Source organism: Mustela lutreola, chromosome 1 (genome assembly GCF_030435805.1).
Source record: "Mustela lutreola isolate mMusLut2 chromosome 1, mMusLut2.pri, whole genome shotgun sequence".
NCBI classification, from domain to species: Eukaryota; Metazoa; Chordata; class Mammalia; order Carnivora; family Mustelidae; genus Mustela; species Mustela lutreola.
Window position 1 is genome coordinate 87,976,981 of NC_081290.1, and position 22,743 is coordinate 87,999,723.

At 38.5% G+C, this 22,743-nt stretch overlaps 1 long non-coding RNA gene across 1 annotated transcript; it reads right to left on the reverse strand.

The window, feature by feature from the left end:
* Positions 1-297: 297 nt before the first annotated feature.
* Positions 298-22,597, reverse strand: LOC131819530 (uncharacterized). The gene is made up of 5 exons (XR_009349221.1): positions 22,533-22,597; positions 19,638-19,878; positions 18,592-18,802; positions 13,993-14,196; positions 298-885 (listed from the first exon to the last, which is right to left on the reverse strand). It is a non-coding gene; the product is annotated as an uncharacterized LOC131819530 (long non-coding RNA).
* Between the last annotated feature and the right edge of the window lie 146 nt (positions 22,598-22,743).

Here is a 22,743-nt window from a genome sequence, read left to right on the forward strand (position 1 = left end):
TAGAATTGGGCAACTTTATGACCAAGGTAGATATTTAGTAATTTCTTCTGGCTACCACTTTCACCAGAATCTTTCTTTTTTAACAAGTTATAAATCGTTCCCTATTATCTTTGTGCCAGCTGCTTAGAAATGTCATAGCTTGGTTTGAGCATCTCAGAAACCCAACTGAATAGATAAAAGAGGGCTAAGTAAAAATGATGGTTATAATTAAAGTGTGTGATTCCAAGACATTCCTATCTTCCCTATCAGAGGATTAAGATCTGTGGTGAAGGAACCAGAACCATCAAGTTCATGTTGGCAAATACTTTAATACATGAGTAAATTCACAAATCTGAGCACATCGGCAGCTGGCCCTGCTGCAGCAGTGAGGACAAGAGTGTGGATGCAGCAACCAAAGGAGAGTGGCATCCATAGCAGCCTGAGAGGGCCTTTGCCTCCAGAGTTCCCCAATGTTATGACCTAATTCTTGACCCATCTTGCTCCTCTAGGAGGCCAGCAGAAGTTGAATGCATATTCTGAAACCTCTTTTTTCCACTTTGTGAGAAAAAATTATATAATTTGAGGTGACGCTCATATGATGGATGTGCAGTTTTCACATCGTAAAAAGCAGGTGCTAAGTGAGCTTGGTGTGCGCAATACTCCTACGCAGAAACCATCTGTGAGAGAGCTCCAGAGTCAGCGACCCGTGTACATTTCACATTTTTAGAGGGCAGGAAGGGAGGCAGAGATGATCTTGGATGCACAGGGTAGTGGGCTAGCCTCATGGATTCCACTTCATGGAGGTTTCAAATTCCTGCTGATGTTCTGGAAAAGACTCCAGCATTTTACCTAGGTTGGTATGGTTCTTTCCAGATTTCTCCCTTTTCCCAATTCTCATCTCCATCTCTAATGAAAAAGATTTTTTAAAAATTAATTAAGGTTAAAGTTTTTTCATTAGAAAAATAAGGGGCTTAGTGTTAGTCTTCTTCAGTCAGGAATCTTTTCAAGGATATGATGAAAACTGTGGACCATTCTCCATAACAATGCATATGTCTACAAAGACTCAAACCTTTTCAAACTTTTCTCTGGGACAGTGGTTCTTAAACTGCCTGTCCACTAGAATCCCCTGGAGAACTTTAAAGACTAGGGATGCTTGGACCCCACCCTAGAATAATTAAATCAATATACCTCAAAGGGCCTGTGTATAATATAATGTTCAAAAATCTCTTCAGGTGATTCTAATGTAGAATCAGGCCTAAGCATTGGATCCCCAGAATACTAAGTGAACACAACAAGGAAAAAAGTTGGGGAGTAAAGAAAGCCAAGAAGCAATATCTACATATTGCTATAATATCTAACTAGAAGGATACACTCTAGGAGATACAAAAGATGAAGAGTAAAGAAGACAAGACGCAAATGACTTGCTCCTTATTGCCAATTCTAGATTATTCTTGCTTCCTCCACCTAAAAACAATCACCTGCATTGAACTGCATGCCATAAGGCCTACCACCAGCTAGTTTCCTTGTTTCTGTCTTTCCCCAATGCTCCCACCTCCCACCTCCTAACAACAAATCCCAGGTCCCTTTCCCTCTTTCCTTGAAATTTTAACCCTTAGTTCATTGTCGCTTACTTCCTTCAACATTGCTCCGGACAATTCTTGGTGATTTAAATATTCACATAAATAATCCTTCTGATATTCTGGCCTGTCAATTCCTTGACTCAACTCTCTCAAAGATCTTGCCTATACCATTCCTCTGCCACTGACTTTCGTGGTTATATCCCACTAGACCTTGTTATTAACAATCACTTTAATCCCTTTATAACCTCAATTCCAAGCATCCTACCCTCTGACCACCACCTCCTATCTTTCCAACTTATACTCTCTAGTGCCCCAACTCCAACATCCTTCATGTCACCTCCTGCAACTTACTGATCTTACTAACTTTGGATTGTCCCCTACTCCATCTTCATGTCATCACTTGCCTCTTGTCCATCATCATTATCATCCCCTTACTCCCTTGTTTTTATGTGGCAAAAGTACAACAATGGTTACATCCATCTCTACACCTACTCTGAGCTCACATATACACAGCTGACCTTGACTGCAGGAAAACATGCATCCATATCTACTGGTCTCACTAAAAATGCATGACCATCAACCTCAAATGGACTACAGAGCCACCCAATAATCTAACAAAATCCCCCAGTTCATTAATTTTCTCCCATTCCCATATGATTATTTCACATCTTATCCCCTCTTCCAATACCTCCTTCCCCATCTTCATTCTCAGCTGATGACCTTATTTCCATTTTCTCTGAGGAAATACAAGTAATCAGAAAAGAGTTTCTTCATGCTCTTACCACCCTATCTATCTAACCTAGCTGTATCTCTATCCATATACTCAACATTCCCTCCTGTTACACTGAAGGAATAGTTTGTATTCCTGTCTAAGGGCAAGGCCTCTACTTATGCACTAGATCCTGCCTTCACTTTATCACTCAAGGACATTACTGTAGCAATTCTTCCCACCACCCAACCATCAATTTTCTCATTTCTAATAGATCATTCTCATGATCATAGAAACAGGCTATTTTTCCCACCTTAAAAATAGCTTTGGGGCACATCAGTGGCACAGTCTGTCAAGAATCTGACTCCTGGTTTCAGCTTGGGTCATGATCTCAGGCTTGTGAGATCGTGCCCTATGTCAAGCTCCATGTTCAGCATGGAGTCTGCTTGGGATTCTCTCTCCCTCTCCCTCTGTCCCTCCCACTGGGTGCAAAACCAATGAATTTTGGAACACACACACACAAATAAATTTTAAGAAAGTAAAAAAAAAAGAACGAAAGAAAGAAAGAAATCTGGGGAAAAAAAGTTTTGACTGTTCACCGCTCTCTCCCTATGATTTCATTTCCCTGCTCCCCTTTATAGCAAAACTCTGGAATAATGATCTCTTCTTACTGACTCTTTTCTCTCTCCTCTCATTCTCTCTTAAACCCCATTTTTGTCCATACTAACTCACTGAAATAGCCCTTTTCAAGTTCACTAACAACTTCCCCCACTGCTATAAGCAGCCTACAGCTTACTTCACCTACCGACACTCTGGATTTTTCTCCTTCATCAGTGTGCATTCTTCCCCAGGTACCTTTGCTGATTGCTCCTCATTGCCCCAAGCTTTACAGTTTGAGGCTTAATTCTCACACCTCTTCTTTCCTCCATCTACACTAACATCCTTGGTGATCTCAACCAGCTTCTCAGCTTAAACACCATATACATGCTGATCATTCCAAATTTATATTTCTAGGTCTGAACTCTCTCTCAAACTCTAGACTTGTACATCTAGCTGCTTATTTGACATCTCCACTGGCTATTTCTTCTTCCTGGGATGTTCTTCCAACAGCTATTCACATGGCTTACTTCCTTATTTCTTTATTCCTAGACCTTCTTTGTGTACACAATGAAAAACAGCATCTACTCCCAACCCCCACACTCCCTATCTTTCTCTACTGTTTCTCTCTTAAGCAATTATCAGTGTCTGACATATGTTATATTTTGTATTATTATCTATTCATTATCTGTTTCTACCCACCAGAATATAATCTCCATGAGTCCTGGCATTCTTGGTCTATTTGCCTGGTACAAAATATGTATTCAAATATTCATTGATTGAATGAATGGTCCTAAACTCTAGATTTGGAAAATCAGTGGGAGAAAACAGGAAATATCCCTACTTACATGCTAGATTACTAACAAAGAGATCTTTAAGGGTATTTTATATTATCTCCCCATTTTCCTCTGAGTGGTGGCAGCTAAAGTTAGCCTACTGGAACACAATGATGAGGTGGAAAACCTAAGGGCGGGGGAAGCTTGTTCTTTTAGCTGCTTCCCTTGGGAAGGATGCTTGTGCTCTCAGCTGGGGAATTGGGCCAGAGTTCTCAGAGTGGATCCTGGAGGACTTGTCCCATGCGATGCTTCATAAGAAAGAGGCAAATATGTACAGCAGGACCCACAGGGATAACTCTCTTCTTTATGCACTCAGTCAATCCATACCTCCTACTTTTGTGAGAAAATACTAAGATTTGAATACTTAAGGGGAAAAAAAAAGAAAAGAAAAAAGGTAAAGAAGACTAGGGAGTTATAGCAGTGCAACTGAATATAGTGAGCATTGGTATACTGATCAAAAGAGAAACATCTATCAGGTTGCATGGTCAAAAGAATGACTTATAAATCTGGAGTTTGAGTTTTTTTGGTGTGTGTGGTTTTTGTTTCCCTTGCCATTATTAGAGTTATGGATTTTGGTTGCCACCTGGGGTCATTATCGGTGGTAACTAACAATTGTGGTTATCAACAATGGTTGGGTCAGTGAGACAGGTGAGGGTAAATCACATCATTTGGGGCTGACTCTTAGTTTAGATGACCTTTTGTTGCAGTGAATATTAAAGACAGACATGGAAGGAGATAGGAATCTTAATTAGTCACATACATCCTACAGAGTCTGTGGAAAAAGGGAAGGACTCTTCTACTAACTGCTGTGGTAAGGAAGGATGAGTTTATTGATAGAGTACATTTATATATAAAACCTTCATGTGTTTTTCTACACTTGTGCTGGTAATCTCATTTTTTTCCTGCATACTCTACCTCCTGAGTCATTTCCTAGCCACTGTTACAATGTGTGTGTGGTGTGGTAGTGGGGGTGGTGGTGGGAGACACAGAAGGTGTAGAACCTGGGAACTGTCCCAATTTATTATACCCTGGGCAAGACAGTCACCATATATTTTTTTTTCATGGTCAAGTAGGATTTATTTTAGAAATTGGATTGTTTAATATAGTACATCTACTAATATATATCCCACTATTGACATAAAAACTTTTTAAAAGTCCTCTATTTATTAACACAGTACCAATAAAATAAAAAAAAATTATGATGACTTCCTAATCTTGAATCTTTTTTTGGTTTTGTTTTTTTTTAATTTTTATTTATTTTTTAAATTTCTTTTCAGTGTTCCAGAATTCATTGTTTATGCACCACACCTAGTGCTCCATGCAATACGTACCTTCCATAATACCCACCACCAGGCTCACCCAACCCCCCATCCACATCCCCTCCAAAACCTTCAGTTTGTTTCTCAGAGTCCATAGTCTCTCATGGTTCATCTCCCACTCTGATTTCCCCCAACTCCCTTTTCCTCTCCATCTCCCCAATGTCCTCCATGTCACCGTATTTAAGAGTAGATATGACAAAGAACTGCAAGGTCTGGAGAAAAACAGGGAACAAAATCATGATATTGTTGGAAACTAGGTCCTTTGAGAAAATATTAAACTGGTTTGGCTAATAAGAGAAGACCACATGCTGTCTTCAGATACGTCGAGGTTTTCTTAAGGGTCCGAGCCCTTGTCGCTATGACAGAATTTGGAGATGTAAACTAAATTAGGAGGTATATTTGACAATTTCAAGAGTATTTTGGCAGATCCTAAAGCAAAGGTCCAAATGAGAATTCCAATAGCTTACACTCTGGATGACTTGCAGGTTTTGATAACTAGGATTTTGGAAGCCACTTTGAACCAGCTCTTTGATGGGTGCTATCTGGCCTCTCTAACCTGGCTTCTATGCAGTCAGGACACCTAATTGTTATGAAATGGGGACACCCAGTCTTCTATACTGTCTTAGGTGGCATCCCCAGCATATGATTTACCTGTATAATAATTCAATGCTTCAGTTTTACCTTAGCAGGGATAAATTCACCCTCCCTTTTTATTTTTTATCTGCTTTGAAAGAATTTTGCCAAAATTTCTAAATTTCTAAAAGAACACATTAGAGGAAGTTCATGAAGAGAACTTGATCAAGATGCTGCTCAATCTTTCACACTCAAATATCTGCTAGCTTTCTTTCTGTTCGTTGTTTAAAGTGCATGTGGGACTTTTGGGGGGCCTCTATTCAACAATGTTTGGGGTATAGGAAAGTCTTTAAGCTGCACTAGTTGGTGGCAATTATATCTTTGAGATGATCAATGCTCAGAAAATCCTGACAAAGCCATGCAGGGAAGTAGAAAACAAAACAATGCTGCAGACATGATTTTATCATTTAATTAGAAACCAGCAACTTATTTGTAGATTTTGTAATGTTATTGAAGACATTTCTTGTGAATAAAGCATGAAACAATTACATATATAAAATAAGCTTATAATATATATAATAGTGACTGACTATTAAAACAATGAAGCTGTCAACTAGATACATTTATAAGCTAGAAATCTTTAAAAATAATTTTTAATCTGTGTGGTGGATTGTAGCTGTGGCCCCAGTTTTTCATGCCTCCCTCTCTCCATATCCTTCGGTGGTACCCTTCCTTGGTGACCCTGGGCTTGGGGACATGACTTGCTTTTTTTTAATGAGATAGTAGTAAACTTGCCCCAAGCAAAGACTTGAAAAAAAGACTTGTTATCTCCATTTTCTTTTTTGGACCCCTGGTACTACCATCAAAATATGCCTAGGCTGGGCTGCCTAGGTGGCTTAGTGGGTTAAGCCTCGGTCTTTGGCTCAGGTCATGATCCCAGGGTCCTAGAATCGAGCCCCAAATCGGGCTCTCTGCTCAGTGGGGAGCCTGCTTCCTCCTCTCTCTCTGCCTGCCTCTTTGCCTACTTGTGATCTCTCTCTCTCTCTGTCAAATAAATAAATAAAATATTAATATATATATATATATATATATATATATATATATATATGCCCAGGCTGGAGAGACATGGGAGCCTTGTAAGGAGTACTTAGTGTCCAGGACAAGGCCAATCTGCTACTGATTACAAACACAGAAGTGAGCCCAACCAAGATCAGTTAAATCCATCCCAGATCAGCAGAGTTATTAAGCCATCCCATAACTTATGAGAAATAATAAGTGGTCATTGTTTTTAGCCACTATGTTTTGGGGGTGTTGGTTATATAGCAATGGCTAACTGATGCATTGTGGTTCTTAGGTGCTTCAGGGATTCATCTGCTTGAGGGATTATTCTTCAGAATCTCTAGAGGCTACTTTTAGGAGCATGAAGTGGTGTCAGTCCAAACACCAATTTTTTGCCTTTCTCCTAGAAAGGCAGCAAGTATCTAAAGAAGTATTGTAATAGTATTAGGTGATAGAGGGCAGCAGCCTTGTCAAGGCCTGTAAAATGAATGTCCTTATTTCCTGTAGATAAGTGACCCAAAAGGTATTATAATAGGCTGAGTGGAAAATGTAGATAAAATATTGAGTATTAATGAGATTACTGATGCAAGAACTCTGCTAGGCAGAAGATGGGATTAGCTGCCCTTGGTTTTCTTTGAGATATGGAATCACAAGGTCATCATCATCATCAACATGGCTAATCATTATTGAATACTTACTCCAGATATTGTACTGAGTGCTTTGCATGCCACATCACATTTAATTCTCATAATAACTCTATGAACTAGGTATTAAGTAGTGCCATCTCTGTTTTATAAATAAAGAAACTAAGGGTCAGAGAGATTCTCCAAGATGAAATTGCTCTTAAATCGTAGAGTTAGAATTCAAACTCACAAAATGCGTATTTTTTTAGGGGAAGAAAAAGGAATCTAGTCCAACTCCCTCATTTGGCAGATGAAGAATTGAGACCAGAGTTGTTGGTATACAGACTCTGTGTCTAACACAGACTGAAGGAACTCTCCTTATACTCGGCCCAAATCACCCAAAACTGGACAAAACCCAAACTGTTTTTGTAAGGCTGCACCTAAGACTAGATTTCATATATAGGTGTACTTTTTGTGTTTTGCAAAATGGTGCCCAGCCAGAGGCTGAAATTCAGAATGCACTTCTCTCAGCCAGGACATAGTGCTACATCCTCTCAGAGGAAGGGGTACTTTCAAAAATAATTCTTTTGTACAGAGAGGGAGATGTTTTTGTTTTTCTTTTTTCCATTTTCACAAAAATACTGTTAAAACATCTGCCAGCTGTGTGCAGTAACACACAGTTAAAGACCATTCCATTTTCTCACACACAGAAAAAATAGAGGAAGTGTGACTAGTTGCTTTTTAATAAATAAATGTTGAATGAATGAACTTTAAATGAACAAAGATGTCTTCATTATGCACAGACACACAGGGACCAAAGCACACGGAACATGCAAATTTGTCACTGGAGACCAAAGCTATGGCACCGAACCATTCTTTTTTTTTTTTTTTTTTATTCATTCATTTGACAGAGATCACAAGTAGGCAGAGAGGCAGACAGAGAGAGAGGAGGAAGCAGGCTCCCTGCTGAGCAGAGAGCCTGATGCGGGGCTCGATCCCAGGACCCCGGGATCATGACCTGAGCCGAAAGCAGAGGCCCCAACCCACTGAGCCACCCAGGTGCCCCATCACCGAACCATTCTTGAGAAATGACTGATACAATCTAATTTTCCAATCTTAAAAATTAAAAAAATATAGTATATATATATATATATATATATATATATATATACTGCTTTCTTAAGCCATCCCCTTCTTTCTGTAAATGGGGCTTCATGAAATTCAAACTCAAAGAAAGTTTAGAGCTGTGTTTATTCCTCATCTGAATGTATTCCCCAGCAACCCTTCTTTTCTTGAACAAAGGAAACTAATTGCTCTTGCAAGCTAGGTGGCTTGCATTACAAATTTTAATGCTTCACCAGAAACTGAGGCAAGCCAATTCCCTCCTCCATTCTCACATCCTCCCCCACCATGGCCCACACCTCTGCTGACTGCAGCAATCTGAACTGAGTACTTGTAAGGCCACTCTTCTCCCTTTGCCTCTAATAACCCAATCTAACTATTGTGGTGAGTAATTTCCTTACCACTTCTGTTGTTAACAAATGCTAATAATGCTGCACGATACAGATCGAGCACGGCTACTGAAAAAGAAACTACATAAATTATTTTTAAAAGTTACCATCAAAAGAAATGCTTTTCTGAAGGAAATTATTTTTTAACGGCTCAAGGCATTTGCCTAGCTTTCTGTTCAAGTGACCGCTTCTACATTAATTAACAAGTGATTCTCTTACATGAGCGGAAACTATCTTATCTAGGGTACACCTGCAGGCTTCTTTGGGTGGCTATAACTGCAGAGAAGTCACTATCTATTTTCTAGAACCTGCGTTATCTGCTTTCGTGATGCTTAGATTAATAGACTAAAGTTGTTCTATCTCATTTTGTGCCTGCTAAGTCTCAATTCTCTATTTGTAAGAATCAGGGTTGAGCAGGTGGTTGGTATGCGATTACATTTCTTATACATGCCAATAATCAGTGAATTAGGCCTTTCAGTCATTCAATCAATCAGTAATTAATGCAGCAAATATTTACTAAGTGCCTTTGTGTGCCCTGCATTGTGCCAGACCCTGGAAAGAAAGCAGCGAGCAAGAACAGTCATCCGGAGTCTTTACATTGTAGCCAGTGGCCGTTATCTGAGGTGCTGCCTAAAAACAGAAAAAAACAACCAAGGAATTTAACCCACCATCATTGAGATGAATTTAATGCTAAGCCTAATGAAGGAATCTCCCCAGCATATTAAATGTCTGAAATTCTTATTCCATAATAATTCACCCAACTAATTTTATCAGATTAATCTAGATGTAGCTAATATTGTCATGACTTCCGTATCTTACCAATGTCTTAACGTGTGCTTTACTAGCCTGTCCCCAAATTCATGTAAGTCTAGATTATAGGTTTTAATTCCTGTGAAAGTCTCAAAGACAAAATCCATTTTGTGAGCAAAAATGGTGCTTCTAACTCCTCCTAAGTTCATCTTAAAATCATACATGGGTCATCAGCAGTAAATGTGAACAGAAATTATGGAAAAAAACCCTCAGTGCGACTGAAAAACAAACCTCGAGCGCACATTTGTCTGATCTTATTTAGTGTCATTTTCACACATAAAGGCCTGCGTGCTTTCATTTTCTCAAGCACGCGTGTCATTAAGGTTTGCCGTGTGTCTTCACAAAGCAGGGACCTGATATCATCTCAAGTAATACCAAATAAGCACAGTCTCCATAAGTGTTTTCTGATGATGTAATGCTTCCTATTTATTGTTTTAAGTAGCATCTTATTTTATCTTTCAGGTTAGTGCATGTTTATGATAAATGCTGAATAATGAGTTCAAGACTCCTCAACTTAGAGATGAAAAACAAATTCCTTGAAAGCAGTTTGTCACTTTGCCTCCTAATTTTCAGAATGCTATTTAATCTGCCAGTGACTAAGCTGTAGGAAAAATCTTTTTCTGTTGTTATGTAAAGGAAAATGTGGGTGGAAGGAATAAGGTCTGGTCTAAATCCACCTCACAATTGGACGGTCAGAGATAAAGGAAAAAGGAAATCTCTGCTTTCCCCAGGTAGGGATGTGAGGTTGCTTAGAATTCCACTTTTGGGGAAGTCCACCATCAAGGCGATGTAAATTCTCAAGTAGCAAATTGACTCAGCATGTTCCTAAGCCACAGGCCTCCTAGGTGACGTATGCTAAATTCACGTCATTTGCCCATTTGCTCTCAGTAGGTGACAGGGAAACCATGTATTTTCCCCACTTCATGCACACACAAAGCGGAAGCATACTGAGCTCCCCTGTGGGTCTTGTTCTTATTCATCTTTCTAACAATTAAGACATTCTATACCTGATCAGAATGATTCATTTTAATTCTTTTCACCTTTATTCCAGTGAGCTTAGAGTGAACAATTATAGATGATCCTCCTTTGCCTAAAGGTCTTTCCTATTTCTTTCTTTCTTTCTTTTTTTCTTTCTTTCTTGAAAATTATTTTACATCTTGTAAATCTGTTTAGAAATAACTGAGATTGTCAGAGCCCTAACCACAATATTCCTCAATGTCTATTTAGCAAATAAATTCAGCATCAGGTGTGGCAACCACCACTGTGATAACATTTTAAAGGTATGATCCATAAGAAAGTGGTTTTTGGGTTTGTTTGGTTTTTTTGACCCCTGAAGAAAGTCAGGGAACTAATATTTAACAGGTCCCTGCTATGTGCAAGGATCAGTTTTAATGGACTTAACACATACCCTTTCAAGGCAAAAACTTCCTTGTCATTTTTCTCATTAAAAGACTGATGATTTTTACTAAGAATAAGAAAATTACTAACAGAGGATAGAGTTTATAGAAATACAGAGAATTGTGAGTTTTAAGCTTCCTCTTCTCGGCAAGTTACACGTAATTTCATGTGATGTCATTGTATTCCCATGTCCAATTGTCTGTTCCTACAATAATAGGAATCATCCTGGGCCTCTTGCCATTGGCAATATGTTTGAGCAGTAGACACACATTAGCACTTACAAGTGTGACCTTGCACAAGTTTCCCGAACCCTTTTTCAGTTCTCTCATCTCTAAAATGAACGATAAAAATAATTACCTCACAAAGGTGAGGATTAGGTAGTTTATTGCACTTCGTTGACTCTAGGTTGTCATTGATTGTAAGAGGTAGCCTGGTTTACTATGCATTAATATATAAATACATTGTCCAAGAATAGTAAAAGGTAGAATACGTAAAAAACTGAGAATAATTCCTGGCACAGAATATGTACCTGGTAAATGTTAACTGTCATGATCTATTAGCAACCCGTGGGCCACGGTGCAAGAGTGGGCTTGCCAAACCCTCTGTGGGCTGTGGCTTCCTCAACCAAGGCAGGACACCTGGGCATGGGCAGGAGGCTCGGCTACCCTGGGCTCAGAGAATAGGGAGCTCAATCAGTCACTTTAAAACTTTTTTTTTTCCCCTTAGAGGATAAATCTTTTTTCTAAATTAAATCTTACCCAGGACCTTACGTGTAAAACAGATGAAAGAAGACTTTCCCTGATGAAAGCAGTGAAGGAAGGGCACAAAATGCCGCCCATCTTCCCTCACCTTCACCCACATGGCGGCCTCTCCAAAGAGCCCTGTGAGGGGAGTGATATCGCTTTTTTAAAATAAAGGGATAATGAGTCTCCTAAAACTTCTACAGGTGTTTGTTAGTCAATTACTCCAAACCTTGTCACATTTACCTTACTGAAATGTCATCTTATTTGTGGCACGTATTAATGCCTGATATGTGCACTAGATATGTACACAGAACACACTTTCAATGTACTTTTCTCACCTTCCTCTAGTTTGGTCTCAAAACTCCCTTAATTTGTTGCCTGTGTCTGAGGCTGTCCTTCTATCTCAGCCAAGTCACCTCATGATCCCCTCTCAGATGTTGCCTAATGCTCTCAGGGGACACATCATGAAGGATGTCGAGTTTTATTTCACGTATACTTTCAGTTATCAAGGACTTTTAAATTTAATGTCTTTTTCTTAAAACTCTCCTTGAGTTCTGTCTCCGGAAGCCTCCAAATAATAAATGGAATTTAATAAACTACTATGGTACACCAATTATGATATGCAATATTATATGGGAAGAACTTTCTCTTCCTGGATTACCTGCATAAAACTTAGAAATACTCACATGAAAGTATTTTCTCCCTTCTGGGTGTGTGTGTGTCTATGTGTGTGTGTAAGAGAGAGAGAGAGAGAAGTTTGGGGCATGTTATGTGTAAAGTAGGAAACAACAGTGTGAAGTTTTCCATAGAGGTCCATGACTGTGGCAGCTCAGAGAGCTTTGAACACAGGGAAAAATTAACACAGGTAAAAGAGAGCTCTTTCTAAAATAAAATAGCTCCATAAAGATTCAGAAAGAAAACAGGATATTCCCAAATTAATTTTTTCTCAGATATTGCCTTTTTACAACTTTCCCTGACTTATGGTTTCATAGATCAGGAAAAGGCAGAGTGTTGCTTTCTTGTTAAAGTATCATTGACTCATTAAAGAGAGGGGGGAAAAAAACCAACAAAGATCAAATACCGAAGGTCATAATTCTTTGCTCCTAAAAGAGAATATAGCACTCAAGTGATTTTACTTTAAATGAATACTTAGAAACTAGAAAACTTTGTTTAATAAAACAACTATAATTAAAATATATGTTCATTTCATGATATGAGGATTGAACAAGAAACAAATTGTGATGAAATCAAACAAAGCTGGGAAAAGAGAAGAAGAGAGAAGAAATCTGCAGAGAGAACGGAAGAATAGAGAGATCCAGAGAGAGGGTGAGGCAGAATCAAAAGGAGAGGGAGGTGGACACTCAGAACTTTCCTAAATTCTGTGGATCATTTGGGTTGTGATCACTGGGGGTCATCATTCTCAATGATCACTATTGATCTTCCTCAACTGCCTTAATTCTTACATTTCTAAGGTCTCCATTCTAAATGATGATCTGAATACCAAATCCATTAAAGATTATTCTCTTAACACACCAACAAAGATCAGAGCAGTGGTTTTGAAAGCTGGGTAAAAACCAAGTCAAGGGCCAGAGAGTCCTACAGCCCTGTCATGCCATTAAAGTCTCCAGCTGATGCACATACGGATGGCAGAAATAACAGGACTTTTGCCAAATGGGCTGACATGACATGTGATGACCTGTGACGACTTATCTGTGGACATCCACAAACACTGAACTATCCATCTCCTCATATCATGAAGACTGAATTTTAGTTAACTCTCTTTTGTTTTGTTTTTGTTTTCTTTTGTTTCTTTTGTTCTGTCCTGATTTCCTCCTTGGTGCCTATTTTAAAGTTCTGGGGGCTAACTGGAGCAGAAGGTGAGTGTTCTAATGTTCTCATTACAAAGAAAAGGCTCAAATAACAATGATAATTGGTAAAATAGATGTAAATAACTTAGTTATATGTTTGGCCATTAAATTGTCAAGATAGCTGATTTTCTGATTGTCTATGCTATTCAAGACCTAAATGGCTATAGGAGTTTGTTCACTTTTTTCTTTCTTCTTTCATGGATATAAAACATCAGGAAATTATTGTCAAGTCTTAATACTGGACCAGGTTGTCACTGGTTAAATAAATAAAAGAGAGACAGTTGGATATTCCAACCCAGATTGGAAGCTGATTATTATTAACCCAGACAAGATATACATTTACATTCTGGATGCCACCAAGAATAATTTTGCAAAAGGACTCCTTACCCCAAATCCATGTGTCAGACGCAACATCATTGGGGTCCAATCCTTTCATGGAGTATCAGACTGTATCTGCACAGACTGTTTTGTTCTAATCCAATGATATTGGCAATGGAGGAAATTTCCTGTTGTGGAGAGAACTGGTCAGGCTGTACAGGCAGATCACCCAATCATTCAATGTTCTGCTTTTTAGAACCTTGGTTTTCTTGTCTGTAAGGAGGGATAACAAAAGTACTTAGTTACCACATTGTTGCTTTACATAAGATAATGTCTGTAAAGTACTCAGCTATATATGTGTTTGTTCTTTTTTTTCTTTCTTTTTTAAAAAGATTTTATTTCTATTTATTTATTTGAGCGATGGAGAGAAACAGTGCAAGGGGTGGGGAGGAGCAGAAGGAGAGGGACAGGCAGATTCTGTGCTGAGAACAGAGTCCAACGCAGCTAGATCTCATGACCCAGAGACCACAACTTGAGCTGAAATCAAGACTCAGACCAACTGAATCAAGAGCTTAACCAACTGAGCCACCCAGGCATCCCTATAAGTGTTTGTTTTAAAAATTATTAATATTACTTTTTAAAAATTGTTCCAAGGTCTTTTCCTAGCAGGAGCTACCCCTGCCTCCCCCATTTATTAGCCGAAGAAGAGTCTCTTATGTGTGACTATTTCTCAATTTAATGGCTGATTTCTTTGAGATTTTGAGCCCTCAGCCTTTGAGCAAAGCTCACAGCTTGTTCCCTGTCCTTCACTTTGTTAATCAGTCACTCTCATTTATGCATACTGTACATGGAGAATCAATATTTAAAGAATTGAAGTACTAAATCTGTCCTATAATTCATCATTAAAATGGCAATGAAAAATAATGATTTTTGATGACTCAGATGTCATTTCAGGATTCTTCAGTACCTTGTCCCCCGAGTATAGTTTAAGGTTGAGGTTGGGTATATATGCACAAAATAATTACATATCATGTCTAATCTTTGTTCTTTATTTAAATTCAATTATCCAACTTATAGTACATCATTAGTTTCAGGCGTAGTGTTCAATAATTTATCGGTTGCATATAACATTTATCAGTGCTCATCACGTCATGTGCCCTCCTTAATGGCCATCACCCAGCTTATCCCATCCCCCCACCCACCACACCTCCACCAACCCTCAGTTTGTTTCCTGTAGTTAAGAGTCTCTTATGGCTTTTCTTCCTCTCTGATGACTTATTTAGTTTTGTCTCCCTTCCCCTATAGTTCTCTGCCCTGTTTCTTATATTCCACATGTGAGTGAAACCATATAATACTTATCTTTCTCTGATTGACTTATCTTGTTCAGCATAATACCCTCCAATTCCATCCATGTTGATGTAAATGTATTTAATATAAGTATTCACCCTTTTTGATGGCTGAGTAATATTCCATTGTATATATATATATATATATATATATATATATATATATATACACACACACACCACATCTTCTTTATAATCCTAAAATTTGTATGGAACCAGAAAAACTCTGAATAGCCAGAGGAATGTTGAAAAAGAAAACCAAAGCTGGTGGCATTACAATTCCAGACTTCAAGCTCTATTACAAAGCTGTGATCACCAAGACAGCATGGTACTGGCATAAAAACAAACACATAGATCAATGGAACAGAATAGAGAACCCAGAAATAGACCCTCAACTCTATGGTCAACCAATCTTCGGCAAAGCAGAAAAAAATACCCAACAGTAAAAGGAGAGTCTCTTCAACAAATGGTGCTGGGAAAATTGGACAGCCACATTCAGAAGAATGAAACTCGACCTTTTCCTTATGCCACACACAAAGATAAACTCAAAATGGATGAAATACCTAATATGAGACAGGAATTCATCAAAATCCTAGAGGAGAACACAGGCAGCAACCTCTTTGACCTCAGCATAGATGTGTCTCCAAAGGCAAAGGAAACAAAAGCAAAAATGAACAATTGGGACTTCATCAAGAAAAAAACGTTCTGCACAGCAAAGGAAATAATCAACAAAACTAAAGGGCAACCTACAGAATGGGAAAAGATATTTGCAAATGATGTATCAAATAAATGGCTGGTATCCAATATTTGTTCTAAAACAGTGTATTCAGGGAGCCCATGAATCTAATAAATTCATGGGGCATTGTCTACAAATTGGCTAAATCATCTTCAACCATATATATGTTAGTTTTCAAAAAAACACAGCTAGTCTTAACAACAAATTAAATGCAAATTCATTTAAAAGCACCCCTGAATTCATAGTGACCTCCCTGACATTAGAATTACTCAAGCAAGAACATAATAATTAAAAAAAAAAGAACTACTCAAACAAGATGAACACTAAAGTCATTACTACCATTTACTATTATAGAAAGTAAGGCATTTTGATATTAAACAGGAATTCATGACATAAAACACGATATTCTCAGATATAATAACATAAAAACTCAAAATTTCTATATGGCAAAGATGCCATAAAGGAGATAATATCAATATGTTTAACATATCTTTATATGAAATGGAAATATATATAATAGAAAAAAGAGCCTTACAAGTAAGTAGGAAACAACCCCATAGACGACAAAGAATATGAAAAAGGCTGTTCACAGAAAAGAAATAGGCTGATAATAAGATATAAAAATGAGCCAAACTTAACTATTAATCAAAGAAAGATAAACCAATGACAAGATATCGTGTTTTTGCCTAAGCACATCAGCAATTTTTTTTTCAAAGATTTTATTTATTTGACAGAGAGAGAGAGAGATCACAAGTAGGCAGAGCAGCAGGAAGAGAGAGGGGGGAAAGCAGGCTCCCAGCTGAGCTCCTGAGATCCTGATGTGGGGCTCGATTCCAGGACCCTGAGATCATGACCTGAGCTGAAGGCAGAGGCTTAACCCAGTGAGCCATCCAGGCGCCCCGCACATTGGCAAATATTTAAAATATTCATAACATAAAAGGTTTGAGAGTGGAGGAGCAAAGGAAATTCTGTTGTTAGAGTGTAAATATGTAGATATGACATGTTAAAAGGCACTTTGGCAATTTCTATCAAATTGTTAAAAGGATATAATCTTTCCAGTTGGGAAATGAAATGTAGTATATGTATCTTAAAGGGATATATTTCACATATGCTTAAAGATATAGATGTTTAAGAGTGTTCATTGAAGCACTCTTTGTAGGAGATACAAACTGGAAACAATTTAAATATTTATCAATAGGAGTATGAATGGGTAAATTATTATATAAAGCCATACAATGAAATATTAATCCAGCTATTTAATTGAGATAGCCCTGTATATGAACACTGTATGGATTGTTGTCCCTGACATATTTCAAGTAAAAAAAAAAAAAAAAAGTTGTAGAATATGCATGGTAAGATTAAATTTGTATTAACAGATTTTTATATGTCTGCATCCCTCTCTCTCTTAATTTCCATATATCTCTTCTCCATATAAAATTCTATTTTATTCAATCTCTATATATCTATATCTATTCTTTGATATTCTATGTACATAGGAAAATAGTCTAGAATGATATATAGTAAACTCTCAAGAGGAGTGAAAATGAGGGAGGAAAAGGGAGTAATTTAACATTTTGCTTTTTACTTCATACAACTGTATATATTTTGAATTCATTGTTTTATGACACAGATGTATTACTTTTGTAAATAAAAGATGAAAATCTTTGTGGCCCAGTCAGTTGAGCATCTGTCTCTTGATTTCGGCTCAGGTCATGAGATTGAGCCTTGCATTGGGCTCCAGCTCAGCAGGGAGTCTGCTTGAAATTCTCTCTCCCTCTCCCTCTGTGCCCCCCTGACTTCTGCTGGTGCTCTCTGCTACTCTCTCTCTGTCTCTTTCAAATCAATCAATCAATCAATCAACCTTAAAAAAAGATGAAAACTAGTAAGTTTCCAAAAATGATCCTTATTCCTAGAAACAGAAATAACTGTCCAAAATGAGTCTGCAAACTCCTTTCTAAGAGGTCCTACTGTTGCCCCTTGGGAGGAAGCTGGGGGAGGTTCCTATTCAGGTGATTAACAAGGGCTCAGTAGATACCTAAAAAAGAGGGCACAGCAAAGACCGACATCACATTTTTAAATCTTTATGACCATGCATTAAGGGCTGTAGGGCCAAGATGTTTATAGCTACTCATCACTCTAGGGAAGGAGAGAATAGTGTTTCTTTGATCATGGACAAGGATTCTAGATAAGGTTGGTGGGGCTTGTCATATCTCCTGATGTGGAATTTGGTTGATGGAATGAAGGACAACTGATCTCTAGCCTCACTGATGGGTGTCATAGTTATCTAGAAACCAGCCATCTGTCTGAATACCTTTTGTTGGTAGCAGTGGTACATATCATAATAACTTAATATTGAACCAGCGGAGGCCTCTTTCTCAGAGATCATCCTGCAAAATATCTAATTCTATCCATGAGGGGATGCAGCAAGTGAAAAGCAGAAAGTATTTGACAAATGATGACCACAAGAAGAGCTGCAAGATAGGACACGGGACTTGAGCCAAATAGTTTCCAGTACAGCTTTCCCCATGCAAAACCATGAACTAGCAGCATTCATTTTAACTCTTCCCTTCCTTTTATTCCTCTCACCATCAGTCTGTTCTCCCTGGCTAGAAGCCTTCTTCGGTTCCCAGGCTTCATTCCTACACAGAACAGATAGTCTTCAGGCACAGTCCATTAGAGAAATTCTTGAAATGTATCCATAAATCCCCTTTGTGGGTGACTAGAGCACCGTGCTTTCATGGTGATGACCCGAGTTACATTCCTGGAAAGAATGCCTCCAGCAGAAACCACCACCTCGCTGTAAGGTACCAAATAAACATAGAAGTTCAGTAAAAGCAGTGTGCTTATTACACAAGCATGCCTTCCAGCCGGACTGCCACCCTTAGCTTCTCCCAGATACAAGGTCTGAAGCTGCTGTACTTATACACAATGATGTATATATGCAGAAGAATTATGGGTTACTCTGCCCCTCAAAGAACTCTCTGGAGCCTGGAAAATAAAAATAGCAGTTGCTGACATTTCCTCTGAGAAGCAGATGAAATGTAAGGTTTTCCTCTTACCACAAACAGGAACACCAAATTTTGCAAATGACTTCAGGAGGCTCCTGGACCACTGAAACACATTGATGTGGTCTCAGGGGGTCCACAGAGGCCAAGACAGACTCCCTGTGCTGATGGGGAAGGGCCATGGAAGGAATGTCACCAGGGTTTTAAAATACCCAAGCTCAGTTGGGAAATGTGTAAAAATACAAAGTAATTAGTTTTCCATTCTCCCTCCCTCCTCCGTCTCCCTTTTTTCCTCCCTGCTCAAGAATAAATTCTCTATCTTAGTCTTGATCTTTACCTGGATAGAACTAGTGGCTGTTGAGGCTTAAATGTGACCACTTCCAGACAAAATACAGTCAGTTCTGCTATAGTGTGACACATACTTTCCTAAAAATCATTGTACTACACAACATTGCACAACAACAACCACAGAGCTTATGGGGAAAATGAGATTAGGGGCCCGGTACTCCAACAGGTTGTCAGAGACACTTAAAAAAGGTGGTAGAAACCTAATAAAAAATATAGCAGTTTTACACATGTTAAATAGTTAAGAAATACATAGATACTACTATAAATATGGCACTTTACCTAGAAAAAGGGTTGAAGTTTGTTCACGGGGGTTGACTGTCGCAGCTTGTGAGCTATTGAGAAATGTCAATGGAGGGTTTTCGAGGACGGAACCTTGCAAGCCCAGATGTGGATGAGTATGGCTCATCATACACCTGGTGAATGGAGGCAGCTGGAGGATGTTTGAGGCGTGTGTGCATTTTGTGCATTCCGATACAGCTCAGTTCAGCTGGAGGCAGTTTCCTGCATTCATTTAGCATTTCTGATAGATGAAATCAGATGTAGGCAAACACAAAATTCTTGTTATACTCAAATGTTTCCCTGGTATATTTAATCAATGGAATAAATTTTCACTTTTCACATGAGCATTATAGCAAAACTGACTAAATCTAGATTATAAAAATGATTATAACTTAAAGCTACTAAGACCCCAATGGAATGATGCCATAAAAGTATCAGTAAGGTTACCTCGAAGCAGATAACATGTAACTCAGTTAAATCTGAGCTTCCTCACTCCCACCCTAAATTTCATCTCAACTAGTGATAAATTCTAGTGAAATGCAAATTTGGCTCCATAACTTTGAAACATACTGTTAATTCTGAGCTAAGCCTTCTTGGTGCTGGGAAGAATTTGTAACAGTATGCACCAGACTTCCTGGAAAATCCTCATTATACATTTATATCCTTATCATCCCACCCCACCTGGCAGCCAACACTAATCTTACTTCCTCTTCTCCACATTCCTTGTCCCCTTTATGTGCACCCCGCAAAAGCCCAACAAACAAAGTCCAGACTTTATGGGTTCTCTCATGAGCCACTCCTCTCTTTCCCACCTTCTTTTCCGAGAGTAAAGGCTCCAATACATATGGTAATATTTTTTTTAATGCTGCTGTAAAAAATTACCACAGAATCAATGGCTTAAAACAACACAAATTTATTATTTCAGAGTTCTGGAGGTCAGAAGTCTAAAATGAGCTTTATGGGGCTAAAATCAAGGTGTTGCTGAGCTGCACTCCTAGAGGCCCCAAGAAAGAATTTTTTTCCTTGCCTTTTCCATCTTCTAAAGGCTGCCTGTGTTCCCTGGCTTGTAGGCCCCCATCACCCTGACTTCTGCTTCCGTGCTCACATCTTCTCTGACCCTGACCTTCCTGCCTTCCTCTTACAAGGACCCCGTGATTATATTGGGCACACCTGGATAATCTGGGATACTCTCACATCTCAAGACCCCTAATTTATCACATCTTCAAAGTCCCTTTTCTTACTCATAAAGTTAGCCTATTCATAGTTTCCAGGGATTAGCCCATCACACCAGCGGTGATATTCAAAATGCTTTACAACTGATATGCCACTTAAGTCAGGGTGTCTGATTCTCAGAAAGGTCTTGTCATAGTGCTGAAGCAGGACCCTGGAGATCCTGGCACACAGATTGATGTAGAGTAGTGAGGGCTGGGAGGTCTCAGGGAAGGACTGGGGTACGTAGGACATTGAGGAGGCCCTCCAGGGCTGCAAGGAGTGGTTCTCTCTAAGTAGTACGAAAGGCTTTTTTGACATTTTTACAATCAGCTCAGCCACACCTGTGTGTTTTGGCTAACCACTGACCTGTCATGCTCTTCCTTATCCATAATCAACACACAAATTATCTGGGATTTTAATTTTTTTTAAATTTCTGGGATTTGTATCATGTGCATCATTCAGCCCTGTTACCTGGAATGTCTATTTAAGGCTCACTGCAACCCTATGATTAGGTCTGTATTTAACTTTCTTTTGCATTAACCTACCTGGGGTCAGATGAGCTATTAATTGCTAAAGCCTGGATTTCAATTTAAGCACTTTACTTTAGAAATTGAGCTCTTAGCCACTGTGGTTAGTGTCTATAAGGAGTCTCACATGTCTTTGGGCAGCTAAGGAAAGCATGTAAAAAGACTGCAGACAATGTTGAGGGCCAAGTGGCAATTCTTCGTCCACAGTACTTCATAGGTTTACCCAGAACCCTCCCCTACAGAGTTTAGTGATTATAGGGAGGACCTCCTGATCATACAGTAAGTAACCTGAGTAGCTCTGAATAGATATCCTATGATAAAAAAAAAAAAAATCATAGTCAAGCAAATCAAGTACATGCAAAGAAAACAATTATAGTAAATGACTGTGTGTAAAAGTTTAGAAAGTACAAACTCCATCTTGGCTATGTAACAGTCTAGCATAAAAGTAGGGTGAGGGCATGCAATGAAATAGATGAAAAATGAGTGAATAAGTAAAATCCACAATCAAGACTTTAATTTGTAAGACCTGCCTGCCTGTGGTACAAATATACTTCTGGTTAGAATGCTATATTTAACTTTTTCAAATGGGTAGAGCAGTAGGGACAGAAGAACATCAGAGAGGAAGATGATAAAACCACTTCTGGACTTTGAGTCTTTTCTAACATCTACCTGGTTGTAGTTAGAATAGTGCTGCGCATCCCCAGAGGAATTAACATCTAAAAGAAATAAGTAACACTACCTCAAAAGAAAAAGAATCATTTATGGATATTTTTGATTTTGCTACTGAAAAAATTTTGGGTTTGGACAGGAATGAGTATCAGTACCTTTCATACATTTAATTGATGCATTATATGAAAGAGATGGACATTAAAGTGTTTTGTTTTGTTTTGTTTTAAATGAAGGTAGAGTGAGATCCTGATTGGGAGATGGGATGAATTTCTTCAGAATCTCTTGGAATCAATTATGATATATTTAAAAACCACTTTGGTAAAATGTTAGAAGCCAATATTAAAGTACTTTAAAGATGTTCTTGGGAAGAACTGTAAGCAAATCTTACTTTAAACCCTTTAAGCTCATTAAAATCCTAAAATATTCTTGTTAGTTTGGAAAATACCCCCGATATTTAAACTTTCCTAAAATGTAGCCCCTCTCCTACCTTTATGATGGAATACTGGATGATTTCAGTCAAAAGTCATCATTATTACTCTAAGAATAAGTCCTGCAAGAAAGCACATGTTGCCACTTTACTCATTATTGAAGTGCCCTTATGACTGGCTGAGGGAATAGGTAAGATGCTAGGGGAGGCCAAGAAAGAGAGATCAAAGTGTTTTTGTTTACTTTTTTGAAGTTTTGTAGTACCTACTGTT